We start from the raw sequence: 26,350 nt of genomic DNA on the forward strand, positions 1-26,350 counted from the left end.
CTGAACCATCACAATTGTTCCCTCACTAGTAGATTTTCTGTTTTGATGCATTATCCCAGCAAGGCAAACAATTCTAACAATAGTAGCCTCTTTGTATTAAAATGACAGAAAATTGGCCTGAAGAGGTGGCTCAGAGATTACAAGCAAGGACTGCTCTTCCAGAGATTCTGAGTTCAATTCTCAGTAACCACATGGTTGGTCACAACCATTTGTAATGTATTCCGATGACCTCTTTTAGTGTGTTTGAAGACAGCTACATTGTTCTCACATACTTAAACAATTCTTTTAAAAAAGACAAAAAAATTACATAAAATAATAGAACATTAATTTATTTATTCAAATTATTCTCTTCATGCTTTACATGTCAACAAATGTATATCTTAGATATAAAGAGAAAAGTTCAAATATCTATATTGTCTATCACTTTAGGTGAAAATAGTCTGATAGAGCTTTTAAAATTTTTAGTAATTAAAAACATTTACAGTTTTAACAACCAATGTATAAACTAGCTGAGGATACATGACAATATGACAAACATGTACATTGTATTGATGGAACTTGAATACTAAAGAGGTAAGCACTCAAAAAGCAAGTAAAATAGCATTTGAAACTGCAGATTTCAGGAAGAAAAAAACAAGGTTCCCTAATGCCTGCAGTGAGAGAATATTGTGAATTGTTTTCAATGATCACAATATTTTATATGCTTCCATCAATATAGTATGTACTTGTAGAACTAACGAAGGCCAGGTGAGTTGGTCAGGTCGGTGTATAAGATGAGTTATTGATACAAAGTCTGCATCCTTTCATTCTGATCACTTTCTATATCATAATACATTTGTTTTCTAGAAAGACAGAGTGTAGCTCTATACATTTTACATTTTGTTTCAAGTATGTAGCCTTCTTTGATCAAAGCAATATATAAAGAAATGTCAGGGAGCAAACTCAAAATATACTGTTTATAAGCAATTATTTTATTGCTTTAGCTTCTCCTCTTTGTCATTTGTCATCTCTATGAGAAGGACAGGTTGCACTTAGCTGGTACTCCAAAAATAATGTGACATATATGAAACAGAGCCACCCGGCTGACAGATTAGGCATTACTTTTAAACTAAGCTGCCCAACTGTGTCTACCTGGAATTGTACCAGCTCCTATTCTGTGGATTCCAGAAGAAAGATTAATCAATGACTCCTTCCATCTCACAGACATCCAGTAAACTAAATATAGTATTTCTCTAAGATTTTATAGGTTTTTAATTTTAGTGGACAATAACTCACTGTTACAGTTGACAATATCTGCAAAACTAGGTTAAGTTAAAAAAAAAAAAAAACCTAACCCTTTAGCTTGTTTTGATGAACCAAAAATAGCAATCAACTTATAGTATCTACAGATACCAGAAAAACAAAGAGTTGCCTATGGCATCTTGAAGAACCAAGTAAAAAATAGATTTGTAAAGGGGAGTGTTTCATTAAAACATGGCAACCCAAGTACACCAATAAATGTATATGGGTTATGAAGATCTTTGTGGCCATCACAACAACAAAATTGAACAATAACAAAAGCTCAGGACGGGTTGGGGTAATTTGGGAATAAATAGTAAATAAGAGATGACTCAAGGAAGAATTTATCAGCAGACAACACTGTTTCCATCCTAGGTAATATTAGGGTTTTTCTTTAAACTATCGAAAAGGTTTTTTTTTTTTTTTCCAAGATAAAAACAACAGGGAAAAACTAAGATTTTTCACATGTAATGGTATAACATATAGATAAAAAGAATGAATAAGAAAGCATTTTATAGAAACACTTTGAAATTACTTTAAGGCCAGGAAATGTGAAAAGTCATTTAAATAGAATGACGACGAATGCTTAATTAAAGCAGTAGTGGTTTAGATGGCTCTATCACATAGAACTGAATGATAGCAAAGTTAAGAATTTTTATTTTGTACCTAAATGAATATTTGTATTTCATAAATTTAACTTAAAAAACAACAGAAGAAAACATATCCTGTTTTTGCTGAGTAGTATCTACTTATACTATTGCAAAAATAAGAAACACTATTCTTTTGGTTTTTGTTTGTTTGTTTGTTTGTTTTTGTTTGTTTTTCAAAACAGGGTTTCTCTGTGTAGTCCTGGCTGTCCTGGAACTCACTCTATAGACCAGGCTGGCCTCAAACTCAGAAATCCGCCTGCCTCTGCCTCTGGGATTAAAGGCGTGCACCACCACCACCTGGCTAAGAAACACTATTCTTATGTATACTTTCGATTGGAAAATACATAAACTAAGGTATAAAACCATACTCAGGAAGTTGGTGATACTTTTTGATTTGAAGCACAACAATTTTATATATCTGCCAATCCAAAAACAAACAAACAAAAAAAACCTTCTACTTATGCAAATTATAGAAAAGAGCGTGGAACCAATTCAAATTTATCAATCTACATAGACAGCCAGGAGACACAAGACACTAGGTTTCATTAAATGTGCTTATCTGTTTATTTATTCTGTTTGAAGCTTTTCTCAAGAAAAATTGTACCCAGAAGCTATAGATTATAAAATAAATATCTGTTAGTTTTGGATCATGCAGGTTGTTGCTGGAGCCATCACACAGTTTAGTTATTGTGTATAGAGGAATCAAGGTGGAAATGAGTTGGAAGTTTACTCAACGCTGGCTTGCATTCTTAGTGTAATAATGTTTTCAGCAAGCTATTTGGTAGGAAATTTCATCAATGGCCTTACCTAGCTGTGGATTAATGCAAGCTATAATACTGACATTCCTGGCAAGATGTACCTATTAGTGCAATAGTTGGATGACTTTTGTTCAGGAATCAACCATTTTCAGGTAGAATATGAAGCTTGCACTACAGAATCAATCTATGATTGGCACAGTAAACCTGATCGGAAATCTATGGCTAGGTATATCAAAAGCCCAACAGGGGCTTACTAATGTCATAGTTTTCTACTGATAATATTACCACACCACAAGTCAACTTTAATGTGTTTCAGAACTAATGATTTGAAAACTATCACCACACTACAAATCACCTTTAATATGCCTCTTCTGTCATTTCATTGTGGCTTTAAGTATATGAGTCCATATATATCTAAATTACTATATATTACACAGATTAAAAATGGGCTATAGTCGAGCCGGGCAGTGGTGGTGCACGCCTTTAATACCAGCACTTGGGAGGCAGAGGCAGGCGGATTTCTGAGTTTGAGGCCAGCCTGGTCTACAGAGTGAGTTCCAGGACAGCCAGGGCTACACAGAGAAACCCTGTCTCAAAAAAACAAAAAAAAAAGGGGGGGGGGGCTATTGTCTATAATGTATAGTCAATGACAAAGGATTAAGCTACTATACACCATGGTCATTATCTTGATGATAAAATTAAAAGTAATACAGTTATAGTCTCTTCTATGATCTTAAGCATTTATTTGAAGTACAAGGGCATTTTCTGTTCTCTGGAATTTCAAAAATATTGATTTTTTTTCTTTCTAAAATGTTTATTGATTTAGATATTTTGCACAGTATAAAGCATTAATGTGTGAGTTGAGCATGTCTTCACTCTAAAATACTCACATTCTTAAAAGCCACAACTGTTAAAAATATAAATTCTGAAAATAAGAAACACTAGTCACACCACAGTGTGTGACTCAAGGCTATTTCGAGTATAATAAATATCAAAGGTTCGATTTCCTTTATAGAAGTAAATAGCCATTGCAATCTAAGCAAATTATTCAAGCTTTAGAACATTCAAAATTTACTTTGAGAAGGGACAGACCAATTTTAAGTAAAAACCATTAGTTCATTAGTTTTTGTCATTTTTCCCTGTCAACTCTATTCAAATCAATGATTATATGGATCCAAGAGAGAAAAGCAGTGTTAGATAGCAGAAGACTGGACTGTCTATAAACCAAGTTTTCAAGACTTATTTCCTCCTTGTACTTTTCATATAAACATCTTAAACTCTTTATTACTAAGTGAAAAAGGCCCACATAGTTGTCTGTTGGAATGCATTGGTGTTTACCAGTATATCACCATTGCCATTATTATTTGTAGTGTTTTCTCAATCTAGAGTCATATAAAAGACTATTGTCTCACTGAGGTCAGATCAGGCAGTCTTGTGCTCTGTATGTGTTGGGAAGTCTCATATCAGCTAGTATATGCTGCCTGGTTGGTGGCTCAGTTTCTAAGAGATCTCAGGGGTCCAAGTTAGTTTAGATTGCTACTTTTCCTATGGGGGTCACCCTCCTCCTTAGCTTTTTCCAGCTTTCCCCTAATTCAACTACAGGGGATGTACCTAACTCTCAGGAGACTTGAGGCTCTAGAGAATGGGGAACCTGGAGGGGCTAGGGGTGTGAGGAGGTGGGGCCATTCTGTTGGAGACAAGGGAAGGAGAAATGGGATGTGGAACCGTGGGCTGGCAGACCAGGACACATCATTAAAACAAGACAGATGCATGGACATGATAACAAGATGAAACACACATCTGACAGAAACGTTTCCAAGTAGTAAAGGGAAGATATGGTAAACAGGAAACAGGATGGGAATGTGCCTTAAATAAGTGTGGACTGTAGAGAAATTTAGTCAAGCTACATGACTGATCGTGGAAAGGATCATATCCAAAGACTTTCTGGGTCTGTGTGATCCTGCTGGAATGCAAACACATCTGGATTACAGTATGATCTGGCTGGAATATAGACATGCTTTTAGTATAAACCTTTAATTTTAAACAATGAATATAAGGTTAGTTTGTTGAATGAAGTGGCCATGTTTGGAAGTTATGTCTAATTGAAGGGTGTACAAAGTGACAAACCACAGAAACATTTGACAGAATGAGTCAGAGATAGGATATGCTCAACACTCATGAGTACAGCCTCATGAGATGCTACTTAAGAGCAGTGCCAGGAGATAGGTGGAGTTTATTTCAGTGTGGTCAGTTGTATGTAATTACATTCTGTTGAACTTGTGCAGTTTCACACAATTTCACTCAGTTTGTGCTGTTCAGTTCTTCAAGTTCAAAGCAGTCTTTCCAAGCAGAACAATTCAGTCAAAAGCTGAAAGAAGTCAATTTGAATAAGTCAGCATGGAGATAAGTGTAAGCAGCTGACCTGACAGACCTGACGGCTGGAAGGCACCACAGGTCTGTCAGCTTGAAAAGCGGCGGAGCCACTGCCAACTCAAAGCGGCTGCCCGTTTTTTCTCACGGCACCGCTGACTAAAAGCGGCTGCCTGCTTTGAAAAGCGGCTGCCAGCTGAGAGAAAGCAGTGCCCCAGCCTCAAAGCGGCTGACGCTGACATTCGCGGTCAGCCGCTCTGAGGCACAATCCAAGATGGCGGCTACTTAGGCTTAGGTAGAACTATCAGTGCATGCGCCGTGCACTTAGGAATTTGACTCCAGCCCCTCCCAAACGGGGCATGCAAATGAGGTACAACTAGGGTACCACGAACCTGGCCAATCACCCCCTCCCGGGCGGGGCATGCTAATGAGTATGCTAATGAGTATGCTAATGAGTCATTGCAAATTGACCAATCGGACACCTCCATGTGCTTTGCCACGCCCAGGGCTGGGGGTATATAAGCAGCCCTTTCTGGGCATTCGAGTCAGTCTCTCCCAGAAATCTAAAAGAGCGCTTTCCAATAAAGGCTGTTGAGAAGGATCCGGTTTGTCATGTCTTCCTTGCTGGACAAGCAGGGCGTGACAGATAAGTTTGAGCCAGAACAGGTGAGTTGAACCAGCCAGTCAGCCAGTGTTCAAAATAACTAGAAAGGTGAGTTTATCCAGTTCAGTAAGTAAGTGAGTCTCAGAAGGTAAAACATTCAAGGCCTATGTTAGCAGATGGAGGCCAGAAGCTGAAGCCTTAATATTTGGGTTTCCACAAGATTAGATTGTATGGAATCTGGAAGCTTTCAAGTCTAAGTATAGGGATACTTAGGTAGAAACACTCTGGTATCGGTGCAAGCCATGTACTTGTAAAGCTTGGTTATGGCTCTCATCTCATCACTTCTTCTGAGGAAATAAAAGGTCATTTTCCAGGGACAAAGGGATTACATCAAAAGCACTACATCTGCTATTAGATATTTTTGCATATCAATTTTAGAAGGAAACACCTACAAAAGTCTTTTTCTATGTATTCTCTTTCTATGTATGATCCAAAGCTTTCTATGGACCATAGGGGATCCAGGTTTTTCTGGATATCTTAGATGAAAAGCCACAGAGAAACTGTTGATATAAATGTTTCTACAGTCTAGGTCAGGACATAGCAGCCATCACGTGTGAAAGTGCAGTGACTAAGGACAAATACCCCTAGAGGTTTTTAATTTTGACAGGAATCATCTCTCAATAAATACAAGTATAGAGGCCATTCCAGACTCATCACAATGACTAAGAACATCCACAGTATTTATTCTCTACTTCTTTTGAATGTTATATCTTAAAAAACCCTAGTTTTCATATAATCTAAGACTATATAGCAAAACCATAAGGAAGATGATGAATAGTGTTATATTTAATATTTGTTTTGTGAGACATAAATGAAAACATATTACATTGAATTTTACATAATTGAGTTACTTTTAGATTTTGATAATTTGGGGATGGTTACAATGGTGGAATACTTATAAGGAGGGCAAGTTGGCTATGTTAACTGACATAGTTTCTGCCTTTAAAATAAAAGTCCATACTTTCTTACAAATGATAACCTGGCCCTCTCCCTAATTCTATAAGCAGTTGCCATTACATTGAGACTAGTTAGGTAAATTAGCAAAAGTGTTAAATTTATCTGGGCGCTTTACAGTTTTAAGAAAAATTTCAAAGTTAGCATTAATTCACTGTCAGTAAGCCCAATATGAACTCTGTTAACTGTGTAAGTAAGGAGATTGTGAGTCCTGTTACAGCCTTTCTTGTATTCTCTCCTTCCTGAACATATTTGAAACCACTTTCCTGTCTTCTTTTTAAAGGTACCTATATCTATTCAGCATATAAATAGCTTATTGTTTTCTATGGAAAATGGCACAATTTAGTTTTAATAATCTGTGAAACTTAAGTAAGTTTCAGGTATGTTTCAAGATTCAGTTTCCTGGCTTTTTAAATTAGGGAAACAGTACATATTGCATTAGATTACTGTGAGCATGGGGCAGATGACACAGAAGGTGCAGCTGATGACATGTAGACCCGCAGACATATTCTTTCTCTTGACATGCACTTTCTTACATTTCTTTTGTTTATTTTTGAAAAGATAAGTTAGGTTTGGAGAGTTCTGTCTATGCAATTCTAATTGTATGACTTGTGCATATTCACAATAATTCTAAAGATTGGCATTGTATGATATTATCTTTGCACTAAAGAATGATAATTACTGCCATGGTTATCATCACCCTCCTTATTGTTAATGTCAATGTCAAAGTCATCATTACCATTATTTGTTGAGAACAGAAGCCTTGAAGATCCCACAATTCCCCCAGGAGCTCTATGTAAAATGTATATGCATTATATTTTTGGCATGCATTCATCTCTTTAGTGGGTCATTGGTTCTCATTCTTTTTAAACACTCAATTTCCATCACTGAAAAAGACACTAGAGAAGCATCTGCAGTCGTCTACTGTGGCCCCCTGAACATAGACACACATGTTAAAGTGAACTTTTCTTTTCCACTGTGTGTTCTTTTATATATAAGTCATAGCTGTAAGAATACAGCCTGCTCCTTTAGAAAGTCAACCACTTTAGGGAGACATGGTACACAACCTGGAGGGATTATGCCACCCCTAATTGCAGCTTCCTCTGGAAAAACTAGTTAAGAAACAATCTCTGTTGTGTGCCTGGACAGTTTTTAATTTCTAATATATGGGCCTCCAGGAACATTTGCATATATCTTATGTTAACTAAATTATTTTGTGTAAAATCTTCTACATTCCCTAAAAGTTTATAAACACTACATCTCCATAGTTCTGAGAATTTTCTACTAAGGTACTTTTCTGTCTCATTTTCCTTTTCATGGAAGCTGTCTTTCTCTTTCCTTCTCTGTTATCCCCACTCCTCTAGGTTTCTACACCACTCCAGATGCCACACAAATTCAATATAATCTTCTAGTGTTTTCTCCCTCTAACAACATCACTGTCTCATCCCTCCTGTTTCCACCCCAGTCCACCACATAATCAATTTTATTTTCTCATCCCTGGGAGATCCATATGAACTCCATAGAGACGTTCTGTTTACTTAGCTTGTCTGGGTCTGTGGATAGTAGCATGATTATCCTTTACTTAACAGTAAATGTCTACTTACAAATGATAATACACCATATTTTTCTTTCTGAGTATAGGATATCTCACTCAGAATGAGTTTTTTCTAGTTACTTCCATTTGTCTCAAAATTTCATGATGTGATTTTTAAGAGCTGAGCAATATTGCATTATGTAAATGTATCACATTTTTTATCCATTCTAGGTTGTTCCTAGTTTCTGGATATTATGAATAAAACTGCTATGAACATAGATGAGCAAATGTCCTTGTGGAAAGATGGAGTGTCCTTTGTGTATATGCCCAAAAGTGGTATAGCTGGGTCTTGAGGTACATCATTTTCCAATTTTCTATGGAACCACCATATTAATTTCCATAGGGGCTATATAAGTTGGCATTCACAGCAGCAATAGAGGAGTTGTCGCCTTACATCACATCCTTACCAGCATGAGCTGTCATGGGTGATTTTTTTTATCTTAGCCATTTTGACATATGTAAAATGTAATCACAGAGTCATTTCGATTTAAATTTCTTTAATGGCTAAAAATGTTGAACATTTCTCCAAGTGTTTCTCAGACATTTGAGATTCCTCTGTTGAGAATTCGGTTTATATCTGCACTCTATTTTTTACTGGATTATTTGGTTTATTATGTCTAATTTCTTGATTTCTTCATATACTTTGGATTTTAGCCCTCTGTCAGATGTGAATTTTGTGAAAGTTTTTCCATTCTGCAGGCTGTAATTTTTTTCCTATTGTCCTCCTGTTTTATAAAAAGATTTTCAGTTGTATGAGATTCCATTTGTTAATTGCTATTCATGTTCTGTTCAATAAGTTGACTGTCATGTCAATGTGTTAAAGACTATTCCCTACTTTCTCCTCCATTAGGTTCAGTGTATTTTTTATGTTGAAGTCTTACATGCACTTGTCTTGAGTTTCTTGAGTTTTGTACAGGGTGATAGACATGGATCTATTTGAATTTTTCATAGGCCTACATCATTTATCGAAGATGTTTTCTTTTTTTTCCTATTGTGTTTCTGGCTTCTTTATAAATAATAAAAAAAGTTGAGTATTGTCATTTCAAAGTTTGTAAAGAATTTTGTTAGAATTTTGATGAATATTTCCTTGAATATTGGTAGAATGCTTATTTTTACTATGTAGTTTCTTCCTATCTACAAGCATGAGAGATCTTTTCATCTTTTGATAACTTCTTCAATTTCTTTCTTCAAAGACTTGAAGTCTTTGTTTTATAAGTTATTCACTTCCTTGGTTAGAATTACCCCACTATATTTTATACTATTTGTGGCTATTGTGAATGTCGTTCTTCCCCTGAGTCCTATGTAAGAAGCATGGTTTTATTAAGATTGATTGCCACTCTGTGCTACAAGTGGGAGAACTTACAAGCACTGCAGAACACATCTTCAAGTATTGACATGTCATTATTTACACTTGGTTGCTTTCCCATCCAGTGATATTCCTTTAGATTTTCCTTATAATATCATTAGTAGTTTCCCCTAGTTAGTACAATTGCCTCCTTTTCCCATTTATTAAATTGTCATCTTCTTAATATCTATCTTTAAATTATTTTTAAACTTGCTTCCTTTGTTTTTTTTCTTCCCTCTGGTTGTTTCCTACATTTAAGTTATCACGATCTGTATTTATTTTGCTTGCTTCTTACTTATTTATGTATTTATGTAATCAATTATGATTTTGTCCTAAATTAGGACCAGTGTTTCATAAGGACAGAAAAGATTTGTCGAAGTTACTGTTTGAAGTCGTAGCCTGAAAAAAAAAAAAAAACTCAGAAATATGTGATTTTGTGAGAGACAATTCTCCAAAGCATATTTGAGAAAGTTCAGTTAGGGACATAAGAAAGAAAGAAAAGCTAATTTATGCTTCTGTTATAATGTTAAATTTTTTAATTGACATGCTTCCAAATGATTTATTAAGGGTCAACTCCTCTAAGCTAATTTTGACAGACAATGGAGAAAGTACACACTGTTCTAACAGGGCAAGGGTATTGTATAAAATCATACAGAAATAATCAAAGGCATATTAAAAAATCAAGTAGACGCCACTCAAAATATAGTTTTTCACAGAGAAAAATGACTTAATTTTTTTACGAATGGTAGTGCAAATTCACTTATGATAATCATTTTATGTTGGGGGCCGACTTTTAGCAGAAAGTGGCTATCAGCTTTGCAGCCATCTTGAGCCATATACCCTGACATGAGACTTGGATTACAATAGCTTACAACAACTGAGCACACTCCAATAATCTTGGTTTAGATACCTTGAGATTAAAGGTGGATGAGATTAAAGGTGTGCGAGATTAAAGGTGTGTGACTTAAGAGTATGACTTAGAAATATAGAGATCAGAGTTAGAGACAAGACCTAAGGGCATGATTAAAGGTGTAACTTAGAGGCGTGGCTTAGAAGTGAGACATATAAAAGGCAGAGACAGAACAGATCAGAATCAGACTATAGAGAGAAAATCAGACACATCAGACATTAGGTAGAGTCTGCCCTCACCCTCGCTCTTGCTGAACCCCAACCCGCAGACCAGAGCGGGAGCTTGGGCTGGGATACAGTGGCCGCCCAAACGTGAGTTGGCCCGGGCCTCAACATTTTGCCTGGGCTGCGACGTTTTTGGCTGCCCCAACGTGGGGCTAGTGTGGACCCCAACATTATTTTGGCAGCCCCAATGTGGGGCTAGAGTGGACCCCAACATTATTTTGGCCACCCCAACATGGGGCTAGTGCAGTTCCCAACATTAATTTTAAATACACAATATCTGTAATGATGGTTCTTTGCCCTGAAAATAGCTTGTTTATATTAGTAATACTATAAACATTGCATTATGGGACTTATTGGAATGCAGTGGAAAAGTTAGGTGAAAGCTGATAGGCAATTATGACACCACTTCTATGTTTCTCATAAGGAACACAGTTCCCTGAGTTCACTAGTAGATATTTGAGATATGTGCAAATGTACTATTTTTATATTTTTATGTGATTTCTATCAACTAAATGTTTATTTATGTATGCATCCATATTAGAGATCAGTACATATTGCTTTAAGAGTTAGATAGTAGTATATTCCTCCCAATGATATATATGCTCTGTCCCCGCACTAGAAAAGAGTGAAGAGAATAAATGACAGTAGGGCACCCTTCCCATAGATACATCTACAAAGCAACCACTACATCTATGGCTCATGAAACATCATGGAAGAAGGAGCAGAAAAATTGTAAAATCTTGAAGATCATGGCTTCTGCTGCGAGATAGTGCCTTATATAGATGACAAGAAAACTGCACCCATGAATTCTCAACAGTACTGTGGCATTAACAAGACCAAAACAATGACTAAGCGGCTGACATGCAAAGGTGGACTGGATAAAAATCTCACATGGCTCCACCCTACCCTTAGATGAAGAACTAATATTATATATATTACATAATAAGTTAATATAATACTTATACACACACACTCATGTACACAAGAACAGGTCATGAATTTGAGAGAGATTAGGGGACATAGGAAGCACTGGAAAGGAGAGGAAAGGTAGAAATAAAAGTGCAGTATTTATAAATGAATGACCCCAAAATTTATATAGAAATATATTTTTTGCTCAAAACATCATATTTACAAAGTAGTTAGAGATTTTTTGAACTGATTGATAATTTAGTATTTCTTTAGCATAAAAATTAATGATAATTAGACCCAGAATTTAATATATGTTCCTTTTATTTCTTAATATATCTACGATATGGGAAACTAATTCACAGATCAATATAAGCATGCTAGGAATGGTGACTTTATATTAGACCTTTCCCATTGAGGCAATTTATCATGGACAAATTCTCAACACTCCTGAATTGCCTGATGGGGAGATGTACAATTTTTAGACTCTGATAAAGTCCAAAGTTTAACAATAGAAGTCCTTCACTGCAAACAGTCTCTCTACATGGAAGTGTCTTGTGCTGTCATTGGCTGAGATAATCAGGAATAGGGGGTCAGTTGCATCTCTTAGACATGTGATTTTCTGGGGTATTTAAAGTGCTTGTGGGGAGAACCTAGATGCAAATAAAAATATTATTCTAGAAAAGGTTATCATTCTAATAATTTCAAAAAGATCTTGGCTAAATACTGTCTCACTGTTTATGGAAAGTAGAGCTTATAAGTGATGATCATGGATAATTATCAGAGATTTGTAAATAAAATACTATTTTGGTCTAATTTTTTCTTGACTGATTAAAGTAAAAAAAAAAAAGAAAATAGAAATAAATTTAACTTGTTAAGTTAAATATCACCAGTTTATGAAAAGTTGGAAAGGACTCAGGGTATGTACACTATATAAAATGAGACAGACAGTTCTGGAGAAAAGGTAAAAGGCATGTGTAGACCATAACTCCATGGACAGATTATTAGGTTTTAATCATCCATCTTAACTTAGGGTAGAAATAGTGATAGCATTGTATCAGAAGAAGATATAGGGAAAAGGAGACAAAGGAAATGAGACACAATGAGAAGGAGATCTGCTGAACTCAGGACTACAGAACAGAGCAGCAGAAATGTCCAGCACTGTATTTTAAGAACATAGTAAAATGACCCTAAAGGCAACTGACAAATCCTTACACATACTATTCTCTTCACGGAGGTATAGAACAAAAACTTTTCCTGTTTTAATTAATCAGAAGTAAGATCAACTCAGTGATCCGAGAAGTAGATAAAGCTGGACAAAGGGGCAGACATGGTGTTGAGGGCCATGAGGAGACACTGCTACCACAGGAGACTAGGAGGACAGAATACAGACGTTCAGAGGTTTAACCCTAAGCCTTAAAAGCAAAGACAATGTTCCCTCATCAATTCTTGATTTCCGTGTTTCTCCATACTTACATTTTGAACTCACCATCTCCTAATGTGACTATGTTTGGACCTTTAATATGTGCATAAACAAAAATGATATTATAAAATTTGGGCCTAAATCAAATATGAATGACACTTTATAACAAAAGGAAAATAGAGACACATTTTTTGTCTCCTTTAGACACTCATACCACACCAAATACATGCATACACACACAAATACACACACATTGGGAGAGAATAGGAAAGAGGGGGAGGGGAGGGGAGGGGAGGGGAGGGGAGGGGAGGGGAGGGGAGGGGAGGGGAGGGGAGAGGAGAGGAGAGGAGAGGAGAGGAGAGGAGAGGAGAGGAGAGGAGAGGGGAACTGGGAAGGGGGGAGAGACAGACAGAGAAACAGAGAGACAGAGAGACACACAAAGATAATGGCATTAGAAGCCAGACTGTTTTTTTTTTTTTTTTTTTTTTTTTTTTTTTTTAACCAATTATGCTTACATTTTTATCCTGGTCTTAGGAGCTTGGAAAATATGTTTGTTTAAACCACATGGAATGGCAGTCTGATGAGGAGGCTGATAGAAAGGGTAATTACTAGGAAGCAGAAAAATAAAAACAGGTAATGAAATCCTTCTAAAATTAGGTATCATTTTGCAAAACAAGAAAGGCTAGACTCCACTATGAACCTAAGCAAAATAGTTCACTAGACAATCATTAAGCTGCATGTAGCAGAAGTTTTAAGTGTTAAGCTAACAACCCTGGCTTTCTGTCATCCTCTTTTATTTTTGCTTTATTCTGGCTATAACAGACACCCTACCCAAGTGATATTGCATTATGAAAGAATTGAGAAGTTGAAAATATTTGTTTTTTGTTTCCTCATGCTAGCCATTATTAAGAGACTATACAACAAGGAAACACTTGCATAGAGGTGTTTCAATTACTAGGAGAAAAAGAAGAAAATGAAGACCTGAGAGGAATAATATTTGTCTGGAACAGGCTTTCTATGTATCATAGACCCTTCATATGGTATTTTTCTTGGTAAAGCAATTATTTTCTATGTTCCAGCTTAAGCTAATGCCATTAAAGAGCTAAAATTTAATTATTTTGAATAGAATATAATAGACAAGTGTAACCTAGGCCATTATTGAGTTCTCATTAAATTTTCTCAACTAAACATAATTATCTACTTTGATTAAGAAAAATAATCTGATTTAGGGCAGTTGCTTGCCAGATACAAAAAAAAAAAGTGTCCATTGAACAGATTGACAGATGTGGGAAGCTTGTCATGCTCGAGGCAGTCAAGAACTTTATAATCACTCATCAAAGAAAGGTTCTATAAGACATCCAAGTTTTTTACAGGTCTTTCTTCATAACAAGATGCTTAATGATCTACCATAAACCTGATGTGTTCAATCTTGACACTAACTGGGTGCTAGTAAGAAGCAATCTGTGATAGCTGTCATGACTTGCGACAGCACACTGGTCATTTATGCTATAGTCATGTTGTCTAGTGGAGAAATTACCTTAATGTAAAACCGAGCTATTAACTTGTAGTCTGGTCATCAAGGCCTATCTGACCAATGATCCAGATATGTAGAAGATGCTTACAATAAACTGGAGAACATTGGACTTCCAATTCTACTCACTATCCAGGTGAAGTCTTTCTAAAAGGGACTTAACTTGAAACCATGTGTGTAGAAACTCCACACTTACAAACTACCTCACCATATAGCATATTATGGGTCTTACTTGGAACCAAGGTTTTAAATTCTTCCTGTATTTTTCCTTTTAATATTTGTTTGTCCATCCTCAGGCTGGTACTTAAATGTAAGTAATTACAATGTGTGTGTGTGTGTGTGTGTGTGTGTGTGTGTGTGTGTGTGTGTATGTATGTGTGTTTGTGAGTGTGTGTGTGCATGTGTGCATGTGTGCATGCATACACAGGCACATGTGTATAGCCCTATGGTATTTATTATATTCACAGTGTTGTACAATCAATACTTTATTTTAATTCTAAATATATTTCATCAGCCCAAAGTAAACCTTATATTAACTATTAGACAACCAATGTCTTGACCCCTTTTCCATCTCATTAAATCTCTTTCTATCTTTATGTATATATCATTCTGATTTCCTGTCATAGATGTTTTTCATTGGTTTATTTTTTCCTAAGGATAATTATAATAATTTGATAAAATTGTGAATGCTGAAAAATGTAGAATCAGAACTTACTACTCAGTACAAAATGGTTTAAAATTTTATGTTTTACAGTAAATTAATATTAATTAATATTAAATAAATTAATATTAATTGATAAAAACAAATAAATTATAATTAACATTATTATTTTACAGTTTCTTAACCAATCATTAATAAGGTATTCCCAGGAAAATAGTTATAATAAAATCCCAATGTGATTACACTGTATGTGTTTGTGTGTGTGCATATTGCTCTGTATGTGCACATATGTGTCTGTTTCTCTGTGTATACACATATGTGCATCTGTGTGTGTGTGTGTGTGTGTGCATTCACTTTGTGTCTTCAGGGGAGCTAATTGTATGTAGAAATTGGGTTAAAAATTTTTCTTACATGTGGGAAGGTACCTCTCTTTTAGTTCTGTCTGACGAACAGTCAACATGGAACAACTAGAAAGTTTCTCCTCTCAGAAAAATCTATCAGACCAACTAGCTGAAGGTGGCAGTACACACCTCATGACACAGCTACTTTGAAAACTGAAGAAAGAGAATCATTTATGCCAATAATTTTAAGGCTAATCTGGGCAGTAAAATCATATTCTGTCAAAAAATAAGAAAGATAGAGAGAGAAAGGATAAGGAAGGGGGAAGGAAGAGGAGGATATTCATTAAAATACTCCTTACACTTAGAATGTAGAAGCAGTTCAAAGGTCTGTCAGCTGATGCTACAGCTCTCAAAGTATTTCTGCCTCTGTCTTGTGATGTTCCCTGAATAAGGTTTAAAAGGAACAAAAGGACATGCTAATGTGGAAAGGGAAGTGCCACAGAATCACAACACTAGGCAAAGAACTAAAGACAACTAAAAAATGCTGACAGTGGGATATATAAAGTGTGTGTTTGTGTGTGTGTGTGTATTATTTATTCTCTCATATATATTTTTTAAATTTTTTATTAATCATTCCATTTGTTTACATCTCAAATGATATCCCACTTCCTGGTTACCCCCTCTACCCACTCCCCATCCCATGATATCCCACTTCCTGGTTACCCTTCCGCCATCCCACATCCCACATCTGCCCTCTCCCCTCCCTTTTGCCTGTATGAGAGTGCTCTCCTACCCACCCATACTCTCCCACTTCACTGTTCCAGCATCCCCCTAATCTGGTGCATTGAACCTCCATGGGACCAAGGGCCATCTTCTGCTACATATGTATCTGGAGCCAAAGATCCCTTTTGGTACACTCCTTGGTTGGTGGTCTAGTCTCTGGGAGAACTGGGTGGTCAGGCCAACCTATGTTGTTCTTCCAAAAGGGTGGCAATCCCCCTCCACTTCTCCAGTCTTTCTGCCAGCTCCCCCACCAAGTTCAGCCTGATGGTTGGCTCCAAGCATCCACCTCTGCTTTGGTCAGTTGCTGGCTGGACCGCCTCAGGAACTGCCTCACTTGGTTCCTGTCCTCAACTGCCTCTTGTTCATGGCAACAGTGCTGGGTTTGGTGTCTGCAGACAAGATGTGTCCTCAGGTGGAGCCATTCCCCAGTTGGCTCTTTCTTCACTCTCTGTTCCATTTTTGTCCATGTTCTTCCTTTGGACAGAAACATTTCTGGGTTAAAAGAACTTTGAGATGGGTAGGTGGCTCCATCTCTCAACCAGGGTTGTGCCTATCTACTGGAGTTGGTTTCTACAGGTTCTATCTCTCCCTTCTCTGTGCATTGTAGCTAAAGCCAATCTAATGGGTTCTGCGAGCCTTTCATTTCGCTGGTGTCTGGGACCCACCAGTAGCAATCTGCAGTTCCTCATTTCCTCTGCTACCTATTTTTATTCGATTTCCTGACCCTCTATCTCTCTCAATTATCCTCCAGATTCTGATACTTCCACCCTTATTTCCTCCTCCTCCTTTCTTCTTCTCTTCCCCCCTCTCCTTCCATTTCCCACAATCATCCTGTTTCGCCCTCAGTGTAGGGCTGAAGCATCCACTCCCTGATCTTCCTTCCTTCTATGCTCCACATGGTCTGTAGGTTGTATCAAATGTATTGTGACCTTTTGGGTTAGTATACACTTGTTAGTGAGTACATACCATGTGAGTTCTTTTGTGTCTGTGTTATCTCAGTCAGGATGACATTTTCTAGTTTCATCCATTTGCCTGCAAATTTCATGAAGTCATTGTTTTTAATCGCTGTGTAGTACTTCATTGTGCACCCTCAGGTCCCTTTCTGTTCTCTCCAGCTAGGCTCTCTGCTCCACCTCTCCTCTCCTCCAGATCCACTCCTCCCCATTTCCTTTCTTAAAAAGGCAGGTCTCCCAGGAAAATCAACAAAACATGGCATACTAAGTTGCAATAAAATTTGGCACATTCCCTTATATTAAGGCTGTAAAAAGTGACCCAGTAGGAGGAAAATGGTCCCAAGAGCAGACAAAAGAATAAGAGGCAGCATCAGCTTCTACTGTTAGACCTTGGATACCAAGCTATCACAACCATAACATACAGGCCTAGGACCTAGGTCAAACACATGCAGGTTCTTCAGTTTCTCAGTTTAGTCTCTGTGAGTCTCTATGAGTCATGTTTAGTTGAATCTGTGGTTTTGTTTGTTTGTTTGTTTGTTTGTTTTTCTTTTGTCTTTGACCTTCATGTCTCCTACAGTCTTTCTTCCTTCCCTTCCACAGGATTCTCTGAGCTTCACCTACATTTAGCTTTGAGTCTCTGCATCTGTTTCTATCATTTGCTGGATGAAGCTTCTCTGATAAAGATTATACTAGACTGCAATCTACAAGATATTATCCTTAGGAGTCAGTTCAGCTGTTTATTTTTCAGGTAATGTTAGGATCTATCTATTCAGCCTCTGGATCCCAACTCTTCAAGCAGTGTCAGGCATGGGCCAGGTCACTCTTATAGAAAGGATATCAAGCCAGGACCTGTCAGTGCTTTGTCACTCCAATTTCTGTGCCACCTATACCCCAGAGCATTTTTCAGACAAAGCAAATTGTAGATTGAAGATTTGTTGCTGGGCTAGTGGCCTAGTCCCTGTTCTGGAAGTCTTGCCTGGTAACAGGAGATGGCCAGTTCAGGATTCATATTCCCTATTATTAGGAGTCTTATCTAGGAATATTCTTGTAGATTTCTGGGAGTTTCATCCCCAAATGCCTTCGCCCCAATTCCAGTTTTCTCTTCTAGAATTCCCTCCCTCCATATTTCTCTCCTCTTGTTCACATCCTCATCTCCCCCAGCCCATCTGTGAAATCTATTCTATTTTTCCCTTCTCATGAAAATGCATGCATCCTGTGTTGAGCCCTCCTTGTTACTTAGCCTCTCTAGGTCTTTGGGTTATACCATGATTATCTTTTATTTCACAGCTAATGTCCACCTATAAGTGAGTACAGACTATGTTTGACTTTGTAAGTATAGATTACATCCCTCAGGATATTTTTTTCTAGTTCATTCCATTTGCCTGCAAATTTCATGATGTTATATTTTTAACAACTGAGTAATATTCATTATGTAAACGTACCACATTTTTTATCCATTCAAGAAGAATAGAACATAAATTTGAGAAATTAGGTAGGTACACAGAAGTCAGAGGGAAGAAAAGAAAGAGAAAAAAGGTTTAATTATATTTTAGTTAAAAACATTAAAACAAATAGCATGATTTGTGGAATCATAAAATAAATAAATAAATAAACAAATAAATATGTGTATAGTGACAGAGTTAAAATGGAGTTATTAAGAATGATGAAGGAAAGGAAGAGTCACCTGTCAGAACTTGCATGAATCCAGGTTTATAAAATGATCATGAAGACTATAGTAATGAATTGTCTCATTATGGGTTTGAATCCACATGAGAAGGCCTTAACTTTTCTTTGTTTGAAAATAGAAGATTGTTGGAACCTGGTCCTGCAGGTTGTAGGTGGGTTGTCAAGCGGTACAGCTCTTTGTTTAGCCGGGGAATGCGGCTAGGTAGCAGAAGAGCCTAGCAGGCTCTGAAGTGTTACAGCTCTTAAGCCGGGAAGTGCCGGCTAGGTAGGCTAGGTAGCCGGGAGCCCAGCGGGCTCTAAAGGGTTACAGCTCTTAAGCCGGGAAGTGCCGGCCAGGTAGCGGAGAAGGGCTGCGGCGGGTCAACTACGAAAGGAAGTTCTCAGACACCTGGATGGTTCTTGTGTGTGCTTTACTTCTCAATTAAGCTCAATATATACAGTTTGGGGTGGGTGAAGGTTTTAGCAGCAGGTAACCTCATTGGCTTAGTCTGAGGTTTTGGGGATGCCTCATATGCATGTGAGGAGAGCCTGGGGCACCATTCCTACATGACCTGATGGTCGTAGACCTCTCAACCTCTGTGAGGGAGGGGCTGTGAAGCGGTAAAGGGCGGAAGCTGAGAGCGCCAGGGGGCCAGGAACAGAGCCAAATAGTCTACTGTCCCTCAAAGGGTCTCTGGGGTTTGAAGCTCGTTCAACCAGACACCTGGTTGTCTCTCAGCTCAGTGCCCTACAGAAGACAATGGGTAATTATGTGATATCATTGTCATATCAATTTAATTAATTAGACTTTTTCTCAATCTCCATACTATACCAATCTGCTGTATACTTTAAATACACACAATGAATACAAAACATGTTAGTTATAACTCGGCCCTTTTTCCATAAAAGTAAGACAACTATTCTTTATACTTTGTAAAATTATAAACAACTCCAAGTAAGATGCCAATTGAAATATGTATGTATAAATAAATCTATACACTTTAAATATACTTTATTTAATGAGTGCATTTGAAACTCAGGAAATGGTTAGACACTTCATGGCAATCTGTCTATTTAGCTACATTGATGGATAGAAAACAAACTTTGCAACACGTGTCTATCAACTTAGCTTTATATGTTCATTAACTTAGCAGTATGCATCTGTTTATTCTTACTCATTAAATAAACAATTCATTATAAATAGTTCAGTATATTTTATGCAGGAAAATAATTAATTAACAATGGATGGATGACAATAGAGGCATAGGGACACAGGATCACAGGACCACAGTGGCAATGCCAGGCACTCTCTCTGGATTCTAAGATTCTGGGGCCTGCTCCTACAAGAATTTAACAAACTGGAGATGAAAATAGCTCAACTGGGACAGCAATAGTATCAAATTATATGCATTCAGCTTCTCTGTTGCTCCTTTGGGAGTTAAACCTTTGGGGAATTTATGATGCTCTAGAGCTTCAGGTGCCTTGCTCAGTATATTTTACCATTCAGCACATGGCTGAAAATTAATTTCACTATTTTACTATTAGATTCCATAAGAAAAAAACATTCTTTCCACGACTCTGCTCAGAATCCTGTCATTAGACTGCTGAGAGGATTTGTATGATGGGCAAAATTGCCAAATGGGCAAACCATTGCTGCGTCTGGCAAGCAAGCTCACTGCTGTAGAAACTGTTCAGTGCTGTAGCTCACTCTTATATTGCTTCAGGTGTACTTACTGCAATGTGGAGGAATGGGCCAAATATCTGGGCAGATGAGCTGCCACATAGATCTCTCTTCTGGAAAAAAAAAAAGAAACTATGAACATGCTACAATGTGTTCACTACTAAGAAAGGAGGCTTGTATTCTGTTGGTGAAAGAAGTGTCCAAATCCTTAGTCATTAGGGAAATGTAAATCAAAATAAATCAAAACACTGAGATTCCATCTTACTACCATTAGAATGACTAAGATAAAAAAAAAAACTCAAAAAATAGCACATGCTGGTGAGAATGTAGGACAAGGGGAACACATCTTTATTGATAGTGGGAATCCAAACTTATACAACCACTGTGGAAATCAACTTGGCTGTTTCTCCAAAAATTGAGAATATTCTACCTCCAGACCCAGCTATGCCACTCTTGGGCATATACCCAAAAGATACTCCAACACCCTAAAAAGAAACTTGCTCAGCTATTTTCATAGCAGCTTTATTCATAATATCAAGAAACTGGAAACAACTTAGATGTCCTTCAACAGAATGAAAAAAGAAAAGGTGGTACATCTACACAATGAAATACTATTCAGCTATTACAAACAAAGACATAATGAATTTTTCAGGCAAATGGACAGAAGTTGAAAATATCCTGAATGAGGTAACCCAGTCCCAAAAGGACATGCATGGTATGTACTGACTTATAAGTGGATATTAGCCATAAAACACAGATACCATGCTACACTACACAGATTCAAAGCAGGTAAGAAAGAAGGAAGGCCCGAATGAGGAATCTTGAATCTCACTTAGAAAGGGGACTGAAATAGTCCTAATATGCAGACGATGGGAGAGAACTAGGAGAGAACTGGGAGGGAGGGGATAGGGAAGGGAATGGGAGCTTCAGGATCAGGTGTTGGGAAGGACAGGAAAGATGGCTAGATGGCAGTGAAAATGAATGAAAATCCTCAATTGAGTGGGGTAAGGAGATGGAGAACATCTCCTAGATGAGGCAGAGACCTGGAATAAAAGAGGCATCCAAGAATCATTTGAGGCTAACTTTAGCTGTGACTTGGAACACTGGGGTTATAAAACCCAAAAAGGCCACCTCCTATAGCCAGGCAGGAACTTCAGTGGAGTGTTGGAGAAACCAACCTACCCACAAAACTTTCAAACCAAAATTTATTTTGTCTTCAAGAAATGCAGACACAGGGTATAGAGCAGAGACTGAGGGAATGGCCAACCAATAACAGGTCCAACTCGAGACCCATGGGCAAGCACCAATTCCTGGCACTATTAATGATACTCTGTTGTCTTTTTATACGGGAGCATGTTGTCCTCTGAGAGGCTCCACTCAGCAGCTGACTTACACAGATGCAGACACCCACCCACAGTATATTCTAATGGAAGAATAGGTGAAAGGATTGCAGGCACAGAAGGGGATAGGAACTCTAAAGGAAGACCTACCAAGTCAACTGACCTGTACCCTTGGGGCTATCAGAGTTTGAACCACCAACCAAAGAACATATACAGGCTGGACCTAGGCCTTCCTGATCATATGTAGCAGATGTGCAGCTTGTTCTTCAAGTGATTCCTTAACAACTAAAAACAAGGGCTTCCTCCAAAGCTGTTATTTGTCTATGAGATATGTTCCTCTATCTGGGCTATCTTGTCTGGTCTCACTGGGACAGGAAGTGCCAGGGTGAATACCCAAGGAGACCCCCCACAATCTCAGATGAGAAGAGGAGGGGGTGGTTAAAGAAGGTTTGTGGAAGGGGGTGACCAGGAGGGGGCAGTAAGTAGGATGTAAAGTGAATAAGTAAAAGTATAAATTTTAAAATATAACAGAATGAGGAATCCTTTCCCTTCTACTGTGAATTTTAGTACCATTAGCTTAACAGAATCTAGAATTAAATAGTATAAACATTTTATCTTTTCTTTAAAGAATTTTCTAGGATTGGCTAAATGAGTTATCACTCATTTAATGAGTAACCCACTCTAAAGATGTCCACACCATTTCATGGACTTGGGTCCTAAACTAAACAGAAGAAAGTGAGTTGAGCCCCTTATTTTTATTTCCTTCCTAATGGTAAACACAAGGAGACCGGCTCCTTCCTCCTCCTGTCTCCATGCCATCTCAACCATGATAGATTTCACCACTGAAATAAAAGTTAAAGTAAACTCTTACTTCCTTAATATTTTTTTATTTTCTATTCAGTTTGTTGCAATGATGAAAAATATCACTCATGACTCATACCATCACTCTCTGGTTTTATTTGGCAGATTGCTTACGGCATAGGAAATGATGGTGGCCCATGAAACAAAATTAATTTCTATGCTACACTGAGACCCATGATTTAATGTCACCTCATTATCTGTCAAAAAGAGTCCAGAAAGCTGAGGGAAGAAGATGTCTAAGTTAGTAAAGTGTGCAGGCACTACAGCTTAAGTTCAGATCCACATAAAACCCGACTTGCCAACAGATTTTTAACTTATTGCTAGGTTGGAGAGGAAGAGACAGGTTAAGTCTTAGAGCTCATTGGCTAGACTTTCTGGATAATAACTTTAGGCCAATTAAGAAACCTTGTCTCAAAAAACAATGTGAAAAGCAAATAAAGAAAGATGCCAGAAATTCACCTCTAGTGGGTAAATGAGCACTCACACACCCACATGAATACACACACACACACACACCACGCGCACACACATCCACGTCGTTCCTCCCCAAGTTCACCTCACCCCCCTCCAACACACATTAAAAGATAGTAAAAAGTATCAATTAACTAATATAAATTAAACTGGCTTTATAAATATTCACACAAATGAAGATTGGTTTACTTTGAGAATGCTAATACATTTAAGAACTATAAATTCAAATACAGTTAATAAAAACACTAGCATTAAGCATTCTTATGTAATAAAGGAATAGGACTCATGAAGATTTCTTCCATAAGAAAAGTCAACTGGTTCTGAATATTAGTAGTACAGGTTTTGTAAACATGTGGGTACCCTCAATCTCAATCTGAAAGAAGAAAGTGTAGCTTCACCTTAAATTTAAACTGAGCTGAAGCTCAACAAAATAGAAAAACCATAGGCAAATTACCCATTTCCTTTCTCATTGAATTTTGTATCATTGTAATCATGGTGCTGGCAACAGAGGAGACCTTTAATCTCCAACAAAAATAGCTAACAAAATATTAACAGGCCAAATTTTTAACCTACCCTTTGCTTTTATTTCTCAAGAGTCTATACATGTGGGGAAAACTACATTGGTTAAATGTTTTTAAGTGCCAATTGCCAGTGTCTAAAATGGGCTTTGGAATGCTTATAAGTGAATGAGTTTCTCTTTATTGCAGGAGTTCACTAGAAGTTGGATGATGGTTTGGTCTGCAGGGAAGAAAACTCCCAACATTTGCAAACCAATGTTCAACAGACATCCTAATTTCTGTCTAGTGTAACTATTCTTGAACTTTGAATTCACAGAGGTTTTATCATTGCTTCCTTAACCAATGCCTAATTAATTGCTAAAGTAATCCAAAGTAGCACCATTTCATCATTTTCTGTCAAGCCAATAATTCTTCTTTTTTTTCCAATAATTCCTATTGTTGGAAAATTCCTAATGTTCCTATCAATCAGGCTTCACTTATATATAAGATGGTAAATTTTACGTTACTTAAGACCATTATTCCTTTACCTGGTTGCTATTCTCTCACCTTAATAAGATAGCAGTATCATTAGGTATGTTTATGGTAAGATATTACGGTCATGGACTCATAGACTCATACTCTAAGAAAACTGAACGAAATTTTTGAATCAATAGCATTACTTCAGCATGGGAAAATGTACAAAAAATGTTGCCAATACTAGTTCCTTCAACAGCAGCTCATTACACATTCATCTTGAAATAGAGCTGGCCCTTGACATTCTACTCAGCTAAGCAGAGTCAGAAAGAAATGCCATCTGACTTGACTTGGCTTTTCATCAAGAGATTTTGAAATCCAATTGCAATCTAGAGTACACATCATGCCAAACATCTAGTAGTATAATTCTTTTAATTGGAATATTATTGACATGCTCTCTAACATGTAGCCTTTTGAATGTTTAAAGAAATTTAGAGGATTTACCTAAGTAAGAAAATGGATGTGTCTATACCTTATACAATTATTGCATTAGTTACTTCTCCACATATGTCACTCAGCATTTTGTGCCCAATAAATATGAATTTAATGAACTACAATTTACCTTCTTCATTCTATGCAAACTACAGCTTAAAGGCTTCATGTTATAAATAGTATGCATATAAGAAATGTACATAAGTGACTACTAAGTTAGCAGTAATGATTCAGATATTTAATACATCACTGCTACTTACTTTTTATTGTTATTGCAATTATTGAAGCACCATAATTTGTGTGGTGGATTGTATATGGTTGGCCCAGGGAGTGGCACTATTAGGAGATGTGCCCTTTTTGGAGATAGTGTATCATGTGGGGGTGGGCTTTGAGACAAAGATACAGATACATGGGGGACAGTCTGTTCCTGGCTTCCTTTGGCTGAAGCTGTAGAACTCTCAGCTCCTTCTCCAGCACCAGTCCTGCCTGGACACTGCCATGCTTCTTGCTATGATGATAATGGACTGAACCTCTGAATCTGTAAGCCAGCCCCAATTAAATGTTGTCGCTTAGAAGAGTTGCCTTGGCCATAGTGTCTTTTCATAGCAATGGAACCTAACTAAGACAATGTGTTTTCAGTTTTTAGATAAAACATGATTCAGCAATAAAAACTAGAGCTATGTGATAAGTCACAAAAATAGCTCAAATCAGAGTCCAAATATAACTTCAAAACTGTATGCAACATATTGCTGTAAGAATTCAGTGAGATTTACCTCAATGGTAATTATAAATGCATTTCAGTAGAAGTAATAAATAAAGTAAATATTAAGAAGAACAAAAGACTTATTTAATTATTCTTCCAGAGAAACTATCAACAGATTCTCAATCTTTTTCTTCACTGAATGTATGCCTTCTTTTCTAGTCTGTGACAAACTATAAAGTTTTGTTTAAAAGAGTGAAATAATACAGATTTATCCAGTAGGGTATAAAAGCTTAACCACATTCCGTGTCATGTTATTTAATGGTTACCTTTGAAGTAAGTGTTTACTTGTGTAAAATTATTTACCAGAATATTACATTTTAATCCATCCAGAGTTAGGTTTTCTGTTCATTTACAAACACAAGTAAAAGCAAGATTAAGAAGAAAGCATTCATCTCATAGAAATGAGAAGACTTTGTGAGAGTAAATGGGAAGCTGGATGCTTAGGCTAAGCAGCTCTGAATTCATTCTCTGAACATAGTTATGTTTTTAATTAACTAGCTTTGTTAAATTCAATTTCACAGACATATCTGTAAAGAGGATTTGTGGCTGCTTTCTGAAATTATGTAAGGGAGCAGATGAAAGAAAAATGTTCTAAAATTCTAAAGGCAGACCTTCAACTCTGTAAAATCATAGTTCTTCAGTCAAACTGAACTGACTATCTCCTCTGTGTCAGTTAAAGCTGTTTGAAAGATCGTGGAGGACTGAAAATGCCATCTGTGGGCATCAGTCTTTTCCTCATGAACATGCCAAACACACTCTTC

Source organism: Arvicanthis niloticus, chromosome 2, assembly GCF_011762505.2.
Source record: "Arvicanthis niloticus isolate mArvNil1 chromosome 2, mArvNil1.pat.X, whole genome shotgun sequence".
NCBI lineage: Eukaryota > Metazoa > Chordata > Mammalia > Rodentia > Muridae > Arvicanthis > Arvicanthis niloticus.